This window comes from Monodon monoceros, unplaced genomic scaffold (genome assembly GCF_005190385.1).
Source record: "Monodon monoceros isolate NGI ecotype Baffin Bay Population unplaced genomic scaffold, NGI_Narwhal_1 Super_Scaffold_12, whole genome shotgun sequence".
Classification (NCBI taxonomy): domain Eukaryota; kingdom Metazoa; phylum Chordata; class Mammalia; order Artiodactyla; family Monodontidae; genus Monodon; species Monodon monoceros.
The window spans coordinates 129,724,363-129,742,909 of record NW_021703768.1 but is presented as its reverse complement, the minus strand read 5'-3'; positions in this window follow the sequence as shown (position 1 = coordinate 129,742,909).

Sequence of the window (18,547 nt, the reverse complement as noted above, 5' to 3'; positions counted from 1 at the left end):
CTGATTTCTCCACTTTCTCACCCACGTTTGTTATCTTTTTTTTCTTAATAATAGCCATCCTAACAGGTGAGAGGTGGTATCTCATTACGGTTTTGGTTTTCACTTCCCTGATGATTAGTGATGTTAAGGCTTTATTCTGTTTACATGGTGTGTTAGTTATATTGATTGACTTTCAGATGCTAAACCAACCTTGTGTTCCTGGGATAAAGCCCACTTGGTTATGGTAAATAGTACTTTTTATATGTTGCTGGATTCAGTTCGCTAGTATTTTGTTGAGGATCTTAATGTCTATATTCACAAGGGATATTGGTCTGTGGTTTTCTTTTCTTGTGATGTCTTTGCCTGGTTTGACTTCAGAGACCTCATAGAACGAGTTAGAAAGTGTTCTCTACTGTTTTTGTGTAGAGATTGTGTAGAATTGATATTCTTTAAATGTTTTTAAGAATTCACCAGTCAAGTCCCCTGGGTCTGGGCTTTTTTGCTCTCGTTGAAAGTTTAAGAATTGCTAACATAGTCTCTTTGTTAAGGCCTATTCAGATTATCTAATTTTTAAGCCAGTTTCAATAATTTGTGACTTTCTAGAGATTTATCCATTTCACCCAAGTTATCTAATTTGTTGACATATAGTTTCCATAGTAGTTCCTTATTATCCTTATTATTTCTGTCAGGTCAGTAATGATATGCTTTCTTTTATTGCCGATTTAAGTAATATGAGTCTTCTCTCTTTTTTCCTTAGTCTGACAAGCTAAAGTTTGCCAACTTTGTTGATCTTTTCAAAGAACTAACTTTGGTTACATTGTTTTTTCTCCATTGTTTTCCTAATCTATATTTCAGTTATTTCAGCTCTAAACTTTATTGTTTTCTTCTTTCTGCTTGCTTTGGGCTTGGTTTGCTCATCTCTTTCTAGTTCCTTAAAGTGGAAATTTAGGGTACTGATTTGAGATCTTTCTTCTTTTTTTTAATATAGGCATTTACAGCTATAAATTTGCTTCTAAACACTCCTTTTTCTGCATCCTGTTTTGCTATGTTACATTTTTAATGGAGTCCCCAGTGCAGTCAGATCTCTTTGTTGTCCACAAAGCTGCTGGCTGTGGGCTACCAGGACTCTGACGGGGGAGGGAATAGCCCGAAGTTAAAATATCACAGGCTCTGCTCTTTTGCTGGTGTTCAGTAGTCTTTCTTGGATAGATGATTTTCAGATCATTTTGTGGCTTGGTTAATTGCCAGAGTCTAAAGTGGTTGATTTTCATTGTTTTGCCCATATTTTCATTGTTTTCAAGGGGACGAGAGGCCGCTGAGATCCATACTCTGCCATTCTGGCCTTTGGTGACTTTTAAGTGCTCTGACAACCCTTTGGGGTGGGTACTGTCATGATGTGCTTTTGGCAAATAAGGAAACTGAGGCCTAGAAAGATTCATTAACTTCCTAATGAAGCTGAATCTGGCCTCTGTACCCCGACACCGAATTAAATCTCCAAGACAGAGTTTTGGTTGAAGTAGAAAAGAATAGCTTTATTGTTTTGCCAGGCAAAGGGGGACCACAGGGGGCTTAATGCCCTCAAAACTGTGTGTCCCGACCTGGAGGGGGTAGTGAGGAGTTTAATAGTAATGGCTCAAAGAGGGCGTGATCAGCTCGTGGACATTCTTCTGATTGGTTGGTGGTGAGGTAAATGGGAGTCAGCATCACCAACCTTCTGGTTCCAAAGGGTCTGGGGTTTAGGGGCTTGTGGGAAGTCTGCGGCTAACTTCTTCCACCTGGTGAGGGTTTCAGTAGCAGCAAAACAGCTCAAAGATATTGTTATGTGTATCCCTGGAGGGGGAACCAGGACCCTGCCCCAAGGCTGCACTATTGTTTCTGGACTGCTCCTCCCTTGTCTCCATGTCCCCTCCCTTTCCTGATTAGCAACTGTTTGAACCTGCCCTTTGGAACTCAGGGAAGGTCATGGAGGCTGAATGAAGCCTATTTCCTACAAGCAAGAAACAGGGGACACGGAAAGGCTTTTGTGCCCACGAGCCCCGCAGCGTGCTGCTCAGTATCACTAAGGCCCCACTGCTAGTAAGTGGTAAATCCAGGATTTCAACTCATGTAACCTCTTAGAACTTTCTGTCCAGCTGTTCCCTTTGCTGCAGATGTCTTCCTTGGATAACTTCTTTACCTCCTTCAAGTCTCCTTTCAAGTCGCACTACTCCGTGAGGCCTAGCTTGGCCATCCTCCCTCTGCTGCTTTTGTTTCCAGTTTCCCTTTAGCCTCTTCTGCTTCTTTTCGCCATCAACATAGCATTTAGAAAAACACCATATCTGTACCATGTTTATTGTCTGTCTCCTCTTGCTAGGGGTTCATTTCCACGGAGGCAGTCATCCTTGTCTGTTGATTTTCCCTGCTAGGGTCTGAAAGACTGCCCAGCATATGTGAGGCTCTCAGTAAATGTTTGCTGGATCTGACCCAGAGCCCCAGATCAAAACCCTAAGTTAGCAGCAGGGTTTGAACTTGAACTCTCACCTGCCTTTCTCTGAAGCCCGGGTTCTGAATAACAAGTCCTGTGGGTTCCCCAAAGAATGAGGTTCACTCCAGCCCAGGCACTGTCCGGTTTGCCTCACCAGAGGTGATACAGGGTTTATTCCCAAATTGCCCTCTAGGAAGCTGATGCTGCTGCGTCCGTCTCTGCCTCCCCCACCTGTCTCCTTTCCCCCACCAGCGGTGCTCAGCCACACTGTTCCCCTGGTGTGGGGATGTCAGGACTGGGGCAGGGGCTGCGTGTCTTCTGGGCAGGCAGGCAGCTGATGCCAGCATTTTCCTGCAGGGAGTGGACCTGCCAGAGGCAGAGAAAGTGTGATGTGTGTGTGTGTCTGTGTGTTCACACATGCACATATATGTGCACACGGTGGGTATGTGGAGAGACAGTAGCTGTACGTGCACAGTCCCTGAGGTGGGAACTGGCTTGGGAGAGCTAAGGAACGGGAAAAGGTCATTCTAGGTGGAGCAGACTGGACTGAGGTGAGGAAGGCAGGGAAGGCGGGGGCAAGGTGCTGCATGCATGAGCTCCAGGGGCAGGGGAGCGCTGGATGGAGCCCGTCTCTCTTGGAGCATGAGTGTGAGCACAGCTGCCCCTCTTCTGCTGCCCTTGCCTTCTTGGGTCTCTCCCTTCTCTGTGGCTCCAAAACACTTCTGCAGTGACCAAGTCTCGGATAACAGATACAGATGACAGACCTGGAAAACCATTCAGGCATACCCTTTCACATGACGGAAGAAACCTGAGACCCAGAGAGGTTGAGTGACTTGTTCAAAACCACACAGGAAGTTGGTGGTAGATTCTTACCTCCTAGATCAGAGCTCTTTCTATCATGGGAAATTTTATTTTTCATTTCTTTCTTTTATCCTTTCCGTTCTTTAAAAAATGTTCTTTGTAGAGGGTGGGTACTGCAGTAAACACTTCCCACCCATTACGTCCATTAACTCTTTATGAATGAGGCAGGTATTGCAATTAACCATACTTAGCAGATGAGAAGCTGAGACTCAGAGATGGGGGGTATCTTTCCCAAGGTCACACAGTCAGTGAGTGGCAATGTCAGGATTCTAACCCAGGTCATTTCACCTTCCGGTCCTGTATCAGGCCCCCAGTCCGTCTTTTCCCTTCACTGACTGACAGACCAGTTAGACGCGTGGAGGCTGTTTAGATGGGTGAGGAGCCGGTTGGCGGTGGGGAGTAGCAGGCAGGGAGGTGGAGTGAGTTAGGCTGATCCCAGGATGCTCTGCTGGTCCTTCCCCAACCTCAGAGGAAGTGAAGCACCTGTCGTGCAGAGCCCATCCAGGCCTCACCCACAGCAGTACCTTGGCCCCAGGATCTGAGTGCATTAACCTTCTCCGCTGCGTGTCTCTGCCAGAGTTCTTGGCCTCCCAGCCCACTGAGAGGTCAGCTGTCTTGCTGCCTGCAAGCCCCCAGGGCTGCTGACTCTCGCTTGCCCATCCCCGTCGTCATCTGCACCGTCCTCTGGCCTTCCCCACGGCCCCCCCCCCTCGCTGTAGTGCACAGAGCTTGCACAGCATGGTAGGCCGCCACCACCAGTGTCCGTGGTCCCACTTGAGAGTCTGCAAAGCGCTTTTCTCATGAAACCTTTCGTGTTCTCCTCTGTGGGATTCATATCATTGTTATCCCCATTTATGCAGTGAGGAAAACTGAACTCTGATGTGAAAGATACAGGAAAGCACCCAGGAGCACAGGACCACAAAACTAGCAGGTGGAGTTGGGGCTCAAGGCGTGGTCTTTATCCTCCCCCACATGTGCCAGTGTTGCACAGTAGCTGCCGTTTGGTGACTGTCTATGCGTTCCTTAATCAATCCTCTAATTTTTGGAGCTGAGGAAAATGGTGCTCAGAGGGGTCAGGACTGGCTGTGGGTTTCATAGCTGGCAGACACACTCAGGTGTGGGTGATCCACGCAGCTATGGGCTGAATTGTATGCCCCCCAAATTTACGTGTTGAAGTCCTAGCCCACGGTACCTCCGAATGTGACCTTGTTTGAGACCAGGGTTGCTGCAGATATAATCAGTTAAATTAAAATGAGGTCATACCAGATAGGGAGGCCTATAATCCATTAGGACTGATGTCTTTCTAAAAAGAGGAAATTTAGACACAGACATGCACACAGGAACAACGCCATGAGACATTAAATGCAGAGATGGGGATGACGCTTCTATGAGCCGAGGAATGCCAAAGATTATCAGCAAACCATCAGAAGCTAGGAGAGAGGCATGGGACAGGTTCTCCCTCAAAGCCTTTGGAAAGAACGCATCCTGCTGACACCTTGATTTCTAGCTTCTAGAGTTCTAGCTTCTAGAGTTCTAGCTTCCAGAACAGTTAGACAATGAATTTCTGTCGCTTAAGCCACCCAGCCTGTAGTACTGGCAGCCCTAGGAAATGAATGCAGAAGGCCATATTCTTAACGACTCCAGGGCACTGCCTCCTGTTTCCCAGAATCTTAGGTTTTATAACTGATAGGATTTTACTTCTAAATTCCATACAAAAGGAATGATAACAAACCCCTGAGTGCCATTTGGACAGCCAAGAGGTGAGAGAGGCCAAGTATTAGTTCAGCCAGGGGTGTTGCTGGCTGTGGTGGTAGAAGCAAAATGCAGCCCTGCAGCCTTAGCCAGTGGGATGCCGCAGACAGCTCCTCACTTCCTTGCTCCAGGGAGGCTGGGTTTTGGAATGTTAATTAGACTAGAGCATCTGATGCTTGAGAGGCCCAGGAGGACCATGGAGATGAAGAAGTACTGGACTGAGAGCTAGGAAACTACTCTGCCACTCATCCTGCTGTGTGACCTTAGGAAAGCCTCCTGCCCTCTCTGGGCCTCAGTGAAAAACTTTGACTAGACGATGTGTAAGTGCCCTGAGAATCTCTGTCTCTGATCTAAAGGAAGTGGAGACAAAGGAAATCTTGTCATTTGCAGAAATCAAAGAACTCAGGAGTGTTCCTTTCCAATTTGGTTTCACGTGTATTGATGAGGCAGGCTGCCCTGTCGCTCAGCGTGTCAACTGCCAACTCTTTCTCCCCTTGACTTGCAAAGATCTCATTTCAGGCTAATGATGATGGTGGTGATGATGACTATTAATAAACATGATGTACTTATGGGGAAAAAAGGAACTAAAAACATAAATTTGGGGCCCGCTCTCAATAGGCTTGCTTTGGTCCTTTTGAATGGGGCTGCGCTAACTTAATGAGATCATGGGCAAGTCCCTGTCCCTCTCTGCTTTCCCTGTCTGTAAAGTGAGGGTGTTGGCCTAGGTCTGTGGTTCTCAGACTGTAGTGCCCGGAATGGGAGCATCTGCATCACCTGGGAACTTGCTAGACGTGCAAATTCTCAGACCCCATCCCTGACCCAGTGAATCAGAAACTCTGAGGAGGGAGCCCTGGCAGTCTGTCTTAACGAGCTCTCCGTACGAGTCTGATGCACCCTCAAGTCTGAAAACCACTGCACTAGATGGCCCCTTTGGTCTCCCAGCCCTGACTGCCTTTGTTTGCTTGTAAGTCCTGCCCCACGAGAGGGGCCTTCTGTGGGATTCTCAGAGAGAGGGGTGAGAAGTGGGCAAAGGGCCTTTGCCCTTGACTTCCCTCCCATCTCAAAGTTTTAATGCCTTCTTTTCATCCCTCCTTTCTCTCAGTGTCCTCTAATGACAGGAGCTTATTAAAACGGGGGATTTTCCACAGGCCTGTTTCAGAGGTCCTGGGGAGGAGTTTTAATTGCCAGACTTCACACTGAGGGTGTTAACATTTATTAAAGTCAGCTCCTCTGATTGCCTTTTAACAAGGTGGTGACTGTGCATAGGAGATAACGCTGGGCACAGCCTGGTGAGGCCTCAGAGGAGGCTTAAAATAATCAGGCCCAGGGAAAATAGGAAGGCAGCGTGGTGCAACGGTGACACAGCATCGGCTCTCCGCCTGGCTGGAGGCCGAGGGGTCGGGGCTGCCGTGAGAACAAGGTGGGCATGGGGAGGAGGGCAGGGGGAGTGGGAGGAAGGAGAGGCTGGTGCTGGTCTGGCCTTCTGGGAACAGAACTGTCACGGTGCTGTGGCCCAGGGAGCCAAGCCTCTGAATCTGGACTCCAGCCTCTTTGGTAGTCTAGATTTGAATCTTACATTTTTGATAATTTTGAAAGGAGGGATGGGAGCATCCCTGTTGGGTAGCGGAGAATGGGAAATGCAGTCAAGACCATGGATCTCATGTGGATTTGCTACAACTGCCTGGGCCTTCGTTCTAGGCCCTTCCTCTCCGCCTGCTGTTGGCTGGCGTGGCACAGCAGGGATTCAAACTGCATTGCCTGCTTCTACGGGCCCAGCCCTCCAGGTACGGGGTGGAAGACTGGTAGAGTTGAGAGGTTCTCACTTCTCTGGGGCTGATGAGCTGAACAGTCTCTGTTCCTTCCTCCCCTCCACCTGGAGTGGCTCTGATTTCCTCCAGTTCATGCCAGGGAGTTTCTAAGAGACATTGGCACGGGGTGAAAAGAAAAACAACATTGTTGCAACCCTGTGCCTGAGGGCTCCTGTTGCCCTGAACTGACCTCATGGCCTCCCTCCCTGACCCCACCTGCTCCTTCTCAGGGTTCCCCCTCTTGCTGGAAGGTGGGCCCAGCCCTGCCCCTGTCCCTTCTCACTCTCCCCTGTCCCAGCATCCTGTCTGTCATGACATGCTGCTGATTCTCCTCCCCACAGGCTCCAGAACCTGTCCCCTTGTTTCCTCCCATTTGTTACTGTCATAGCTTAGGTTTGGATGGACAATGGAGGCTCTGAAGCGGTGGTTCTCTTTCCTGTCCTGTCCCCTCAAAGCCTTCTTCCTCCAGCTAGAGTGATCTTACCTCATGTCACCCTGAGGTTCTTCCCTTCAGTGCTTCCCTTTTGCCCACCAAGTTCAAGCTTGCATGGTTCTGGGGTCTGGGATCCTCCATGAGCCCTGCGCATCCCACAGCCTTACCATTTGCCACTCGCCCTCCTTGCTCAGCCAAAGTACACGCCTTCTGGTTCCCTCAGTACCTTTCAAGGGTCAGCTCAGGTGTCACTTCCTCTTTAGAGCCTTCCCTGCCTCCCTGGGCAGAGTATATAATTTTCCCTTATCTGCCAGTGCCTCTAGTAAACCTTATATCCCTCAAGATTGTAATAGTTTGCATAACTGTCTTCCCTACAAGTCTGTGAATTCCTCAAGGCTACAGAGAGCATAGATGATTCAACTTTGTATCCGTGATGTGTGGCAGGTACTTCATCAGGACTTTTGAATTGAATTCTGCAGGGATGCTCAAAAAATCCCTTTCATCCCCTCCCAACTGCTGTTTTCAAAGTACACTGGCATTCGCCTAGAGGTTGATGGTCAGAGTAGAACTGAAGCTGCCATGTTGGTAAATGTCATGAGCAGCTGGTGGGCACTGAAGGGCTGAGTTTTGTGCGACTTTTCTCCTTAATTGCTGTGTGACCTTGGGTTGGTCACTTGGCTTTACTGGACTTTAGTTACTCTCCCAGTACATTTGATAACTTGATGTCCTTGGCTCACAAGGATTGAGACCCAGTGGCAAGTTCTCCATGTATCCCACTACTACTAATTATTATCTGTCAAATTGTTGAGCATATGCCAGGCACCATGCAAAGGCTAAGCCTTTTATCTACCTTGTCTTATCTAATTCTCCAAACAACCCAAGGAAGTAGGTATAACTACCCTCATTTCCCGGAGGCTCAGAAACATGTAAGTTACTTATGTGAGGTCATGCTTGTTGAGCCAGATTCTATCCATTAAGGGGGCGATGAAGAAGAGAATGATGTAACAAGGAAAACATGTTCAAGGGAGAGTTGATCATCCACACTCATCACTGTAGACCTACAGGCCCTGGCTCACCTCTGACCTCACCTCATGCATCCTCTCCTTCCGCTGTGCTCTGGCCACAGGCGCCCTCTTGCTGTTCCATGCACATGCCAAGCTTGTTGCTGTCTCAGGGACTTTGCAGTTGCTGTTCCCTCTGCATGAATGCTTTTCCAGCTACTGTTTATGGTCTCGTCCTTCATGACTTAGCTCAACTGTTACCTCCTGGAAAAGGCGTTTCCTGACTCCCCATCTAAAATATTTCCCTCCCTCCCCAAGTCCCACCCTGACTCATCCTTCTGTTAGTTTCTTTCATAGCACTCTGTACACTTTGTACTTATTCTCTTCGTTTTTTGTTTTTAATGTCCCAGATACCCTTCCCCCCTCAAATGTAGGAACACTAAGGGCTGGGATTTATATGTCTTCTGCATGGCAGTATCCTCACCCAGTGCCTGACAAATGATGATGATAAAAAATACCTGAGTGAACAACAAAGTAACAGAAGGATGGCCAGCCCTCAGGTGACTTGCTCTCTTCCTGCCTGGGCGGTACTCACGCTCATTGAATAACCTTGGTCAATTTCCTGGACCTCTTTGGGCCTCAGTTTTCCCACCTTGAGAATGAGGGCTTTGGAAGAAAACAGGGGTCAGCAAATGCTCTTAAAGGGACACAGAGTAAATATTTTAGGCTTTGTGGGCCACACGGTCTCTGTTGCAACTACTCAACTCTGCTGTTCTCGTGCAAAGCAGCCGTAGGCAACATGTAAACCAAAGGGCATGGTTGTATTTTTTATTTTTATTTTTTTTTGCGGTACGCGGGCCTCTTACTGATGTGGCCTCTCCCGTTGTGGAGCACAGGCTCTGGACGCGCAGGCCTAGCGGCCATGGCTCACGGGCCTATCCACTCCGTGGCATGTGGGATCTTCCCGGACCGGGGCACGAACCCGTGTCCCCTGCATCGGCAGGTGGACTCTCAACCACTGCGCCACCAGGGAAGCCCAAGGGCATGGTTGTATTTGAATAAAGTTACAAGACCAGGAGGCTAGCCTGTGGGTCATAGTTTTCCGACATCTGGACTAGAAGGCACTGGAGACCTTCAGACCTTGGATATTTTAAAACCCTTATTGGTTGCCTTCTAAGGAGCTTTGTTTGGCTTGGTTTCTCGGCCTTAATGTAGAAAAATCCCAGTTCTGGTAGCATGTATGTTGGGGACCCTGAAAGAGACACTAGTATGGAAAGGAATAATAGACCCATGAAGGCTGCTTGGCATGCCAACATAGGGAAGGAATAATAGACCCATGAAGGCTGCTTGGCATGCCAACATGTTACAGACAATGTTTGAAGCCTTTCCTGAGATGGTTATAGACGTACCTCTAAAAATACAGAAGATTGTGAAATTTGGGGACCACCTTTGGAAAGTGTCTGGAGGGCTCCTTTCCCAAGCTCCCCTTCTCCCTTCCCTGAAGACATGTTTAATCTGCTTCACTCTTACTGAACCCCTGGATGTTCAGTCTGTGTGTGACACCCCGTCTCCCCTTAGTTGCATTGCCTTTCCTACCCTCAAGTGTGTCTTTTTTCTCCACTGCATTAAAATCTCCTTGACAGCAGAGAAGTTTATTTCTTCCTTTTCCCCACACAACATCTAATACTGTTCTGGGCACATAGAAGTGCTGAATAAATATTCAGTTTACATCCTAGGGCCCCCTGCCCACCCTTCCCTTCACGCATTCCTCAAGAGGCTTATGCTGCTGTGAGGATGGATGTTGATGGCTTTTCTTTTTGTTGGATTCCTTTTTCTGTGTTGTCTGGGATCTGGGTTACCAGACACACATCAGTGTCATTTACAGTCAGGCCATGTGGCTGTGATGGTCAGATGGATATCATCTGATACCGTCAGAGAGGCAGGCAATTGCGTGGGAGGGAACTGGAGCCCTGGACGTAGAATGAAAACATCCTGGATTTAAGATACAGCTCTGCTGCTAACTCGCTGAGGACATTTAAGCAAGCCACTTAACAAACCACGTAAGCAAGGCAAAGCCTTGGTTTCTTTATCTAAATGGGGAGAGTAAAACTCTGAGGGTTTTTGCGAAGATTAAGTAAAATGATTTATGTGAAGGAATTGGTAAAGAGTAAAGGACCATACTAACATCATAAAAATTATTAGTAACAAGCTACCATAACCAACTAGGACCTATTATATAGCACAAGGAACTATCCTCAATATTTTGTAATAACCTAGAAGGGAAAAGAATCTGAAAAAGAGTATGTATATAAACTGAATCGCTGCACTGTACACCTGAAATTAACATGGTATTGTAAATCAACTATACTTCAGTTAAACACAGAACAAACAAATAAACAAAAAACAAGCCACCATCATCTCTCACCTCCTAACTGGCCTCCCTGCTTCCACCCTTGCCCACTGAGTCTGCTGTCCAAGTGGCATCTAGAGTGTTCTGTAAATGTGAGTTGGATCTTATATCTTGCCACTCTTCTGGTAAATCCCCAATGGCTCCTATCTTACTCAAAGCCCAAGTCCTAAAAATGGCTGATAAGACCCCACCTCACCTGGACCTGTGGCCTCTGACCTCATCTCCCACCACTCTCCCCTCTAGTCACAGTCTTTTTTTAAAAAAAAATTATTTATTTACTTATTTAGTTGTGCTGGGTCTTAGTTGCGGCATGCGGGATATTTGTTGTGGCATGCGGGATCTTTAGTTGAGGCATTGGGATCTTTAGTTGTGGCATGTGGGCTCATAGTAGCGGCTTGCAGGATCTAGTTCCCTGACCAGGGATCGAACCTGGGCCCCCTGCATTGGGAGTGTGGAGTCTTAACCACTGGACCACCGGGGAAGTCCCTATCCACAGTCCTTTTGTTCCCACCTCAAGGCCTTTGCAGTTGCTCATCTCGACACCTGGTATGTTCTTTCCCTAGACATCAACATGGATCGCTGCGTCGCTTGCTGCAGGATTTTACCTAAAGCTCACCTTCTTTCTCAGTGAGGCCTTCCCAGGCCATTCTTTTAAAAATTCCATCCCATCTCCCTTGCTTGCTTTGATTTTTCTCTGCAGCACTTACTACAAGCTAACATAATATTTATATTACTTGTTTTGTTTTTGTTTGTTCCTGTACAGAGTAGATGCCTCATGAGGGCAGGGGTTTTTATATTTATTTATTCACGGCTGTATTTCCAGTATGTTGAGCACATTGCTTGATACATAGTGGGTGCTTAATAAATATTTGTCAAGTGAATAACAGAAGTTACGGCCCAGTGAAGCTGCCTGCTGGGGCACACAGGAACTGTATAGCACTCGTTGGTTGGTATGAATTCATTCATTTCCTATAGCTAGGTCCCAATTAATGCTAACCTTTTCCCACTGAGACCTATGGAAACAGCATAATAAAGTGATTAAGAGGGTGGGCTTGGCAGTCAGAGCAAGATCAAGTCTAGTGTTTACTTCTCACTACCTGTGTGAGCTTCAGCAAATAATCTACCTCTCTGAACCTGAATTTCTCAACTGTGAAATGACAGTTTCTACTTAGATTGTTTTGAGGATAAAATGGGGCTTATTATTTGTGAAAAGTGTTTAGACACATCCTTAGCCCATAGTAAGTTGCTGGCTGATGGTAGGTAATTTTATGTCAGGAACTGTGTGATAATATCAGCATCTTCTAAGAGTGCGTAGGAACAAGCATAATTTTAACAGCCGCTCTTTTTGTGTGAATTTGCTCAGAGTTGTTCCAAACAAGGCTTTTGCCTTGACAGTTTCTATCCTTTTCCTGCTATTTTGCAGAGGTATGTTGTTTTCCCTTTTCCTACTTCTTCCCACCTCCCTCATCGTTCCTCGACTCCAGGAAATCTGAGTTTTCATCCTTCTGTGCCACTTACTGGCCCGTCTTGACTCCAGTCACTTTGCCACCGTAAGCCTCAGTTTCCTTATAGGTGCAGTGGGGCTGAAATCCCTGCGCTGCCAACCTTGGCGAGATACTGAGAGGACAAACGGAGAAGATGGATGTGAACAGAAATACACAGCAAGTCCTGCAAGTAACAGGCCTGCTCCTCATTTTTATCGCTGCTTCCCGGCAACGGGAGTTGTGAATGCCCAGCCAAGCCTCCCTGTTCTTGCCCATCCTGGGGAATTAGATGCAGCCTGTGTACAATGGGAACAGCTTGCTTTTTTGTCTCTGAATCTGTAGGTTTATGATCGATGCCTTCCCAAAGCCAAGATTGAGTTTTATCTTTGGAGAACCGTTTTAAAGCATGTTATATGGGAGATGACGTTCAGTTAGTTCAGCAAAATAATTTAAATTATTGTTGTGACTTGAACCTGGCATTTCGGATCTGTTTAGGCCTCTTGAAAGCTTGAAGATTTTTCAGCATTGTGAAGCCACTAATTAACTATATAGCCAGAGGTTTTCTGCATCCAGTAAACATACTGTAATTCCATTATGATAGTTCTCTGGAGAAATCAATTGTGTCCTTGGTGGTGAGCTGGAAAATCATCAGCCAGGAGAGAGTGATGGTGAATACAGGCCCAGAGATGGCAATTATGGGCAGGGAGTCAGACTAGTTCCCTTTCTCCTTGCTTCCTTTGTCTGTAGGGCCCTGCAGATTTGAAGACTTCAGCCTTATGTCCCATTAGATTTAGAATATTAGAATGGAAAAAAAGATAACCCTCTTGGAAATCAGCTAGTTCAGGGATGGCGAATGGGCTTCTTTTCATGTGCCAATAGGTGGTGCTTGCCTGAAGCAAGTTGTTAAGGATTTTGGGTCCCTACTGCTTTATTTGGCAATTTATTTTGTACTTACCATGCCCCAGGCATTTTCCTAAGCCCCATCCATTTGGGTTAACTCACTTAATTCTGGCAACAATGTGATGAGGCAGGTACCATGAATAATCCCTTCTGTACAGATGAGAAAATTGAACTAATTTGCTTCAACTCACACAGCTTATAAAAGGTCGAGCTGGGATTCAAGCCCAGGAAGTTGGAGTCCATTAAGCTCTAGTAATATTGTGTAGTGCTTGGCCCTGAGTCTGACACATGTTGAAAACTGGGTGAAGCTGGCTTGGGCAGATGCTGCTGTTGTCGTCACTTGGGGTTGCCATAGATATCTGTGCACTTCCCAGCATAAGAAGTGGTTAAGGAGAACACTGTTCCTTTGCCTGGCTACACTCTGCTCATCCTTTAGATCCAGCTTCAAGTTCATTCAAGAGAGGCTTTGCCTGATCCATCCCAGCCATCCTCCTGGTTCAAAATAGGTGCCCTCACCATGATCTCCCATGACATCCTTTGTTCTTGCCTTTTTACAGTTGCCTCAGTTTGTAGTATTTAATATGTGTTTGTGTGATCCTTTGTTGAACACCTGTGTCCACCTGCCTGTGAGTTTGATGTTGTGTCCCCAGAGCTTGGAAGATGGTGGGCACTAAATTGCTAGATGAATAGCCTGGTTGGCTAAATAACCAGGGTACCCTAAAGTAGTGTTTTTCAAACTGTGGGTCTTGACCCCTTAGTGAGTCTTGAAATCCATTTTGAGGCTTTTGACAGTATTTAAAAGCATGAAAAAGAAGAGTAAGTATTAGAACACTTCACATATAGAAATGATAAATATATTTTGTGAAGCTTTCACTACAGCATGTGTACACTGGGTTGGATGCAAATGTATTTCTGTGCATTCTAGCCAAAGATTTTGAAAGCCCTGGTCTAAAGTGGATTGCCACAGTGCATGGGGAGTGGGACCAGGTGACCTCTAAGGTCTCTCCTCTCTGATGCTGGGGGATCTACAGGCGAGGCGGGAGGTGTTGGAGCCCAGGGCTTATTCCTCTCCATCTGATGCATTATATTTTTCAAGGCTATTTGATTTTGCCTGGATGATTTGGAGGCGATCTCTCTCGTTCAGTCAAGCTTGTGCTTGCTTTTCAGGCTGCTAAATGAAGCCTTTGATCACAATTGAGAACTCACTGTTTCCATTGGTATTACAGCTCTAAATTTGCCCATTTCCAACAGCCGCTGATTCTAATTGAAATGGAAGGGCTGTGGGGTTTTTTTTTTTCCCTTTGGGGTTTAATTGTGTTTTTCTCCTTAGGTATTGCCAACTGCTGGTTTCTTTTTAAGAGGAAAAGGGGATATGATTGGAGAACAATGTGACAGAGCTTTTCTGGGCTAGGGTGAGTGGCAGGTTACAGCTTTTAAGACCTAATGTCTCCAGGATAGAGGACTGGACCAAAAACAAACCAGATTTTCTTTTCTTTCTTTAAAATTGACTAGCCTTAGTGGTAGGTTAAGAATATTCCTGGACACACTCCGGCATATTCTTTGCTTTTGTCCCTACCATCTTGCTACTCAAAGCGTGGTTAATGAACCAGCTTATCAGCATTATCTTAGGGCATGGCAGAAACAGAGACCTGCTGTGTTTGGATCTATACTTTTACAGGTCCTGTGGGTGATTCCTGAGCACATTTCGGTTTGAGAAGTGTGGTCCTGCAAGAACCAATATATGGTGGGCAAAACTGAATAAATGATTGAACTTGCTGAGAACTTGTTGGACGAACATGGGAATTGTTCTGCAGTCAGGAAGTTAGGTTGGTGAATTAGTCAGGGGTCTCCAGAGAAACAAAATCAATAGGATATAAATTTTTATCTGTCCGTCCATCAAGACAGACAGACACACACATACACACATGCACACACACAAAGATGTTTATTTTAGGAAATTGGCTTTTGTGATTGTGGAGAATTGCCAGGTCCAAAATCTGATGGGGAGACTAGCAGGTGGAGACTCAGGAAAGAGCTGCAGTTCAAGTCTAAAGGCGGTCTCCTGGTGAACCAGGAAGACCCGATGTTGCAGATTGTCTTAGTCTGGGCTGCTGTAACAGAATGCTATAGACTGGGTGGCTTATAAATAAGAGACATTTATTTTTCACAGTTCTGGAGGCTGGAAGTCCCAGACCAGGCTGTCAGCATGGTCAAATTCTGGTAAGTGCTCCTTTCTGTTTTGCTGACTGCTGCCCTCTGTTGTATCCTCACATCCTCATGTAGCAGACAGAGAGGAAGCAAGCACTCTCATGACTCTTATAAGGGCACTAATCCCGTTCATGAAGGCTCCACCCTCTTGATCTCATCTAATCCTAATTACCTCCCCAAAGTCCAACCTTCTAATATTACCTCATTGGGGGATAGGGTTTCAAGATAAGAATTTTGCTGTGGGGACAAATATTCAGTCCATAACACAGATGAAGTCCGAAGGTCGTCTGCTGGAAGAATTGCTTTTGCTAGGGGGAGGTCAGTCTTGTTCTGTTCAGGGCTTCAACTTTTTCCACCCACATTATGGAAGTAAATCTGCTTTACACAGAATTCATCAATTTAAATGTAGATCTCATCCACAAACACCCTCACAGAAACATCCAGAATCATGTTTGAACAGATACTGGCACTGTGGCCCCACCAAGTTGATACATAAGTTAACTATCACAGTTGGGAAGAAACTATGGGGAAAGACAGGAAGAGAGATCATCCTGGGTCACCAGGAGACATTATTTCCAAGGATTTATCTTTTTCATCGAAGAACCAGTACGTATATTCTGGAACTTGGATTCTTTTCAAAAAGGTTGATGCTGGCTTGGAGAGAAGAGCCAGGCCTCGGGAAGAGCAGCCCCAGCAGGCCTGGGGATGCCTGGTTGGCTCCGGGGCTCAGACTCTTGGTTCTGGAGGCAGACCAGGGGCCCACCCTGCTCAGTCACTTACTAGCTTTGTGATCCTGGGCAAGCCTCTTAACTCCAGGGCCTCACTTTCCTAATCTGTAAAATGGAGTCATACTAGTTCTTGATCTTAGAACTGTCATGAGTATGAACGGAGACCATGCTCACAAAGCAGTTAGCACAGAGCCTGACACAGGGTGATAATAAATAATAGCTGCTACTGCTGCTGCTGTTTTCTGCCAGTGTTGCTGCTCTGGCCTTGATTTCTGGTGTGTGTTCCTCTTACCGGGCCTAGGTCTTAAGAGTACCATCTACAGTTCACATGCTGATGGATGCCTCTATAAGAAGCAAGATAGCTGGGTCAAAATCTGGTATCCTTACAAGCAGGTGGAGCGGTCTTATTTTAATCATTGCTGTTGCATTGGAATGAAGCATTCCAAGGTGAAGGAAGAAAAACTTACCCCTCATTTGGGCAGACTCATTTTCTGATAACATGCATTCTCCAAAGACTGGAAGTTCCAGCCTCTCTGAAACGGTGACTGAGATGAAACACAACCCTCATCCCCCCCCACCTCAGACTGTCTGTGCTTCTGCTGTCATGTGTCTGCCCTGCCCCAGCTAGGCTCCTGCCCCATGTACTACATTTCAGTAGCCTAGTTTAGTCCAATCCTCTTAAGCAGATAGAAGGAAGTGTTTTCATTTAGCAAGATTTCATTGCTGAGGGCACTAAGAGACAGTTCTTCTGGAGCAGAGAAAGTAATTGAATGTATGTTGTGGAGGAGGAAGCACCTCGCTGGAGTTTTAGGGCTCACATGCTTGCTGGCTTGGGGCCACTGCAGCTACAAGCGCATCAGTTGAAGATATCTAGGCCAGTCTCCCTCAGGAGACATCCATCCCCTCTGCGATAGCCCTGGTGGTGGCTGTGAGGCTCCTTCTCCACAGGCTAAGGGAGTGACTCACCTGCAAAGCAGCCCATTTCTTGGTTGGACACCTCTGGCTATTAGACATTTCGAACTTTCTTTGTTTATGTTGAGTACAACTCTGAGGGGTGATCACTCCTCCTTGTATTTTCCTGAACTCTCACCATCACAGTAATCACTCTTTAATGTCCTTTGTTTCTCCATTTCTGCCCTTCCCTCCCCGTCCCCACACAAATATTAGAAGAAATGGGAATGAGAGTGGCAATAATGAATTCATTCCTTCACTTACTATTCATTCACCCAACATTTATGAAGCATCTGCTATTTGTCAGATGCTCCTCGAAGCACTGGCAATAGAATGATATTCCAGGTTCCTGCTCACACAGAACTTTTGCTGGTAGAGTAGACAGGGGACACAAATAAACCAACAAGACCATTAGAAGGTGACAAGGGCTTTGATAGAAATACACAAAGAGAAATGATCATGAGAGCTCTTGGTGTGTGGGAGGGAGGGAGGGAGGGACATAGAGAGAGGGAGGCTGGGATTAACTGGTTTTTCTTTAGATGGAGTAGTGAGGGAAGGCTTCTTGCAGTGGTGATATTTGAACCTAAATCTAAAAGAGTAGGAACTATGCCATGCAAAGGATTGGGGGAAGAATAAAGACATTAAGGTGGGAAGCATTAGATATGTTGGATGTACAGAAAGAGCCCATCGAGGCAGAGGCTGAGGGAGCAAGGCAAAGAATGGTGAAAGATCTAATGGAGAGGAGGGCAGGGCCAGCTCTGAAAGGCCTGACAAACCAAGGCAGGGAGTTTGGATTTTATTCGGGCTGCAGTAGGACGTCATCGGAGGATTCTGATGGGGTTTGGTGGTATGATTTAAGTTTTAAAAAGAGCACTCTGGTTATGTGTGGAAAATGGATTGCGTGGTAGAAAGGGGAGAGTGGGAGGACCAGTGAGAAACTATCATAGTACGTAGTGATAGCTGAGAGGGTGGATTTCAGCTATGTGTTTGGAGGCAGAAACACTAGGACTCAGTGATGAACTGGACATTGTGGCTGAAGGAAAGAGTGTCCTCTCTTTATCCCTGGGGCTTGGAAAAATATCAGAGGGATATCTGTGTGTGGGTGCCATATGCCGAACATTTGTGTCCCCTGAAAATTCATATGTTGAAATCCTAACCCTCAATGCATTTAGAGGTATTGGGCTGGTATTAGGAGGGAGAGTGTCTTTGGGAAGTGATTGTATCATGAGAGTAGAGCTCTCTTGAATGAGATTGGTGCCCTTTTAAAAGAGAACTCAGGACTTCCCTGGCAGCGCAGTGGTTAAGAATCCGCCTGCCAATGCAGGGGCCACGGGTTCGAGCCTTGGTCCCGGAAGATCCCACATGCTGCGGAGCAACTAAGCCCGTGCGCCACAACTACTGAGCCTGCGCTCTAGAGCCCACGAGCCACAACTACTGAGCCCACGTGCCTAGAGCCTGTGTCTGCAACAAGAGAAGCCACCGCAATGAGAAGCCCGTGCACCGCAGCGAAGAAGAGCCCCCACTCATCGCAACTAGAGAAAGCCTGAGCACAGCAACGAAGACCCAGT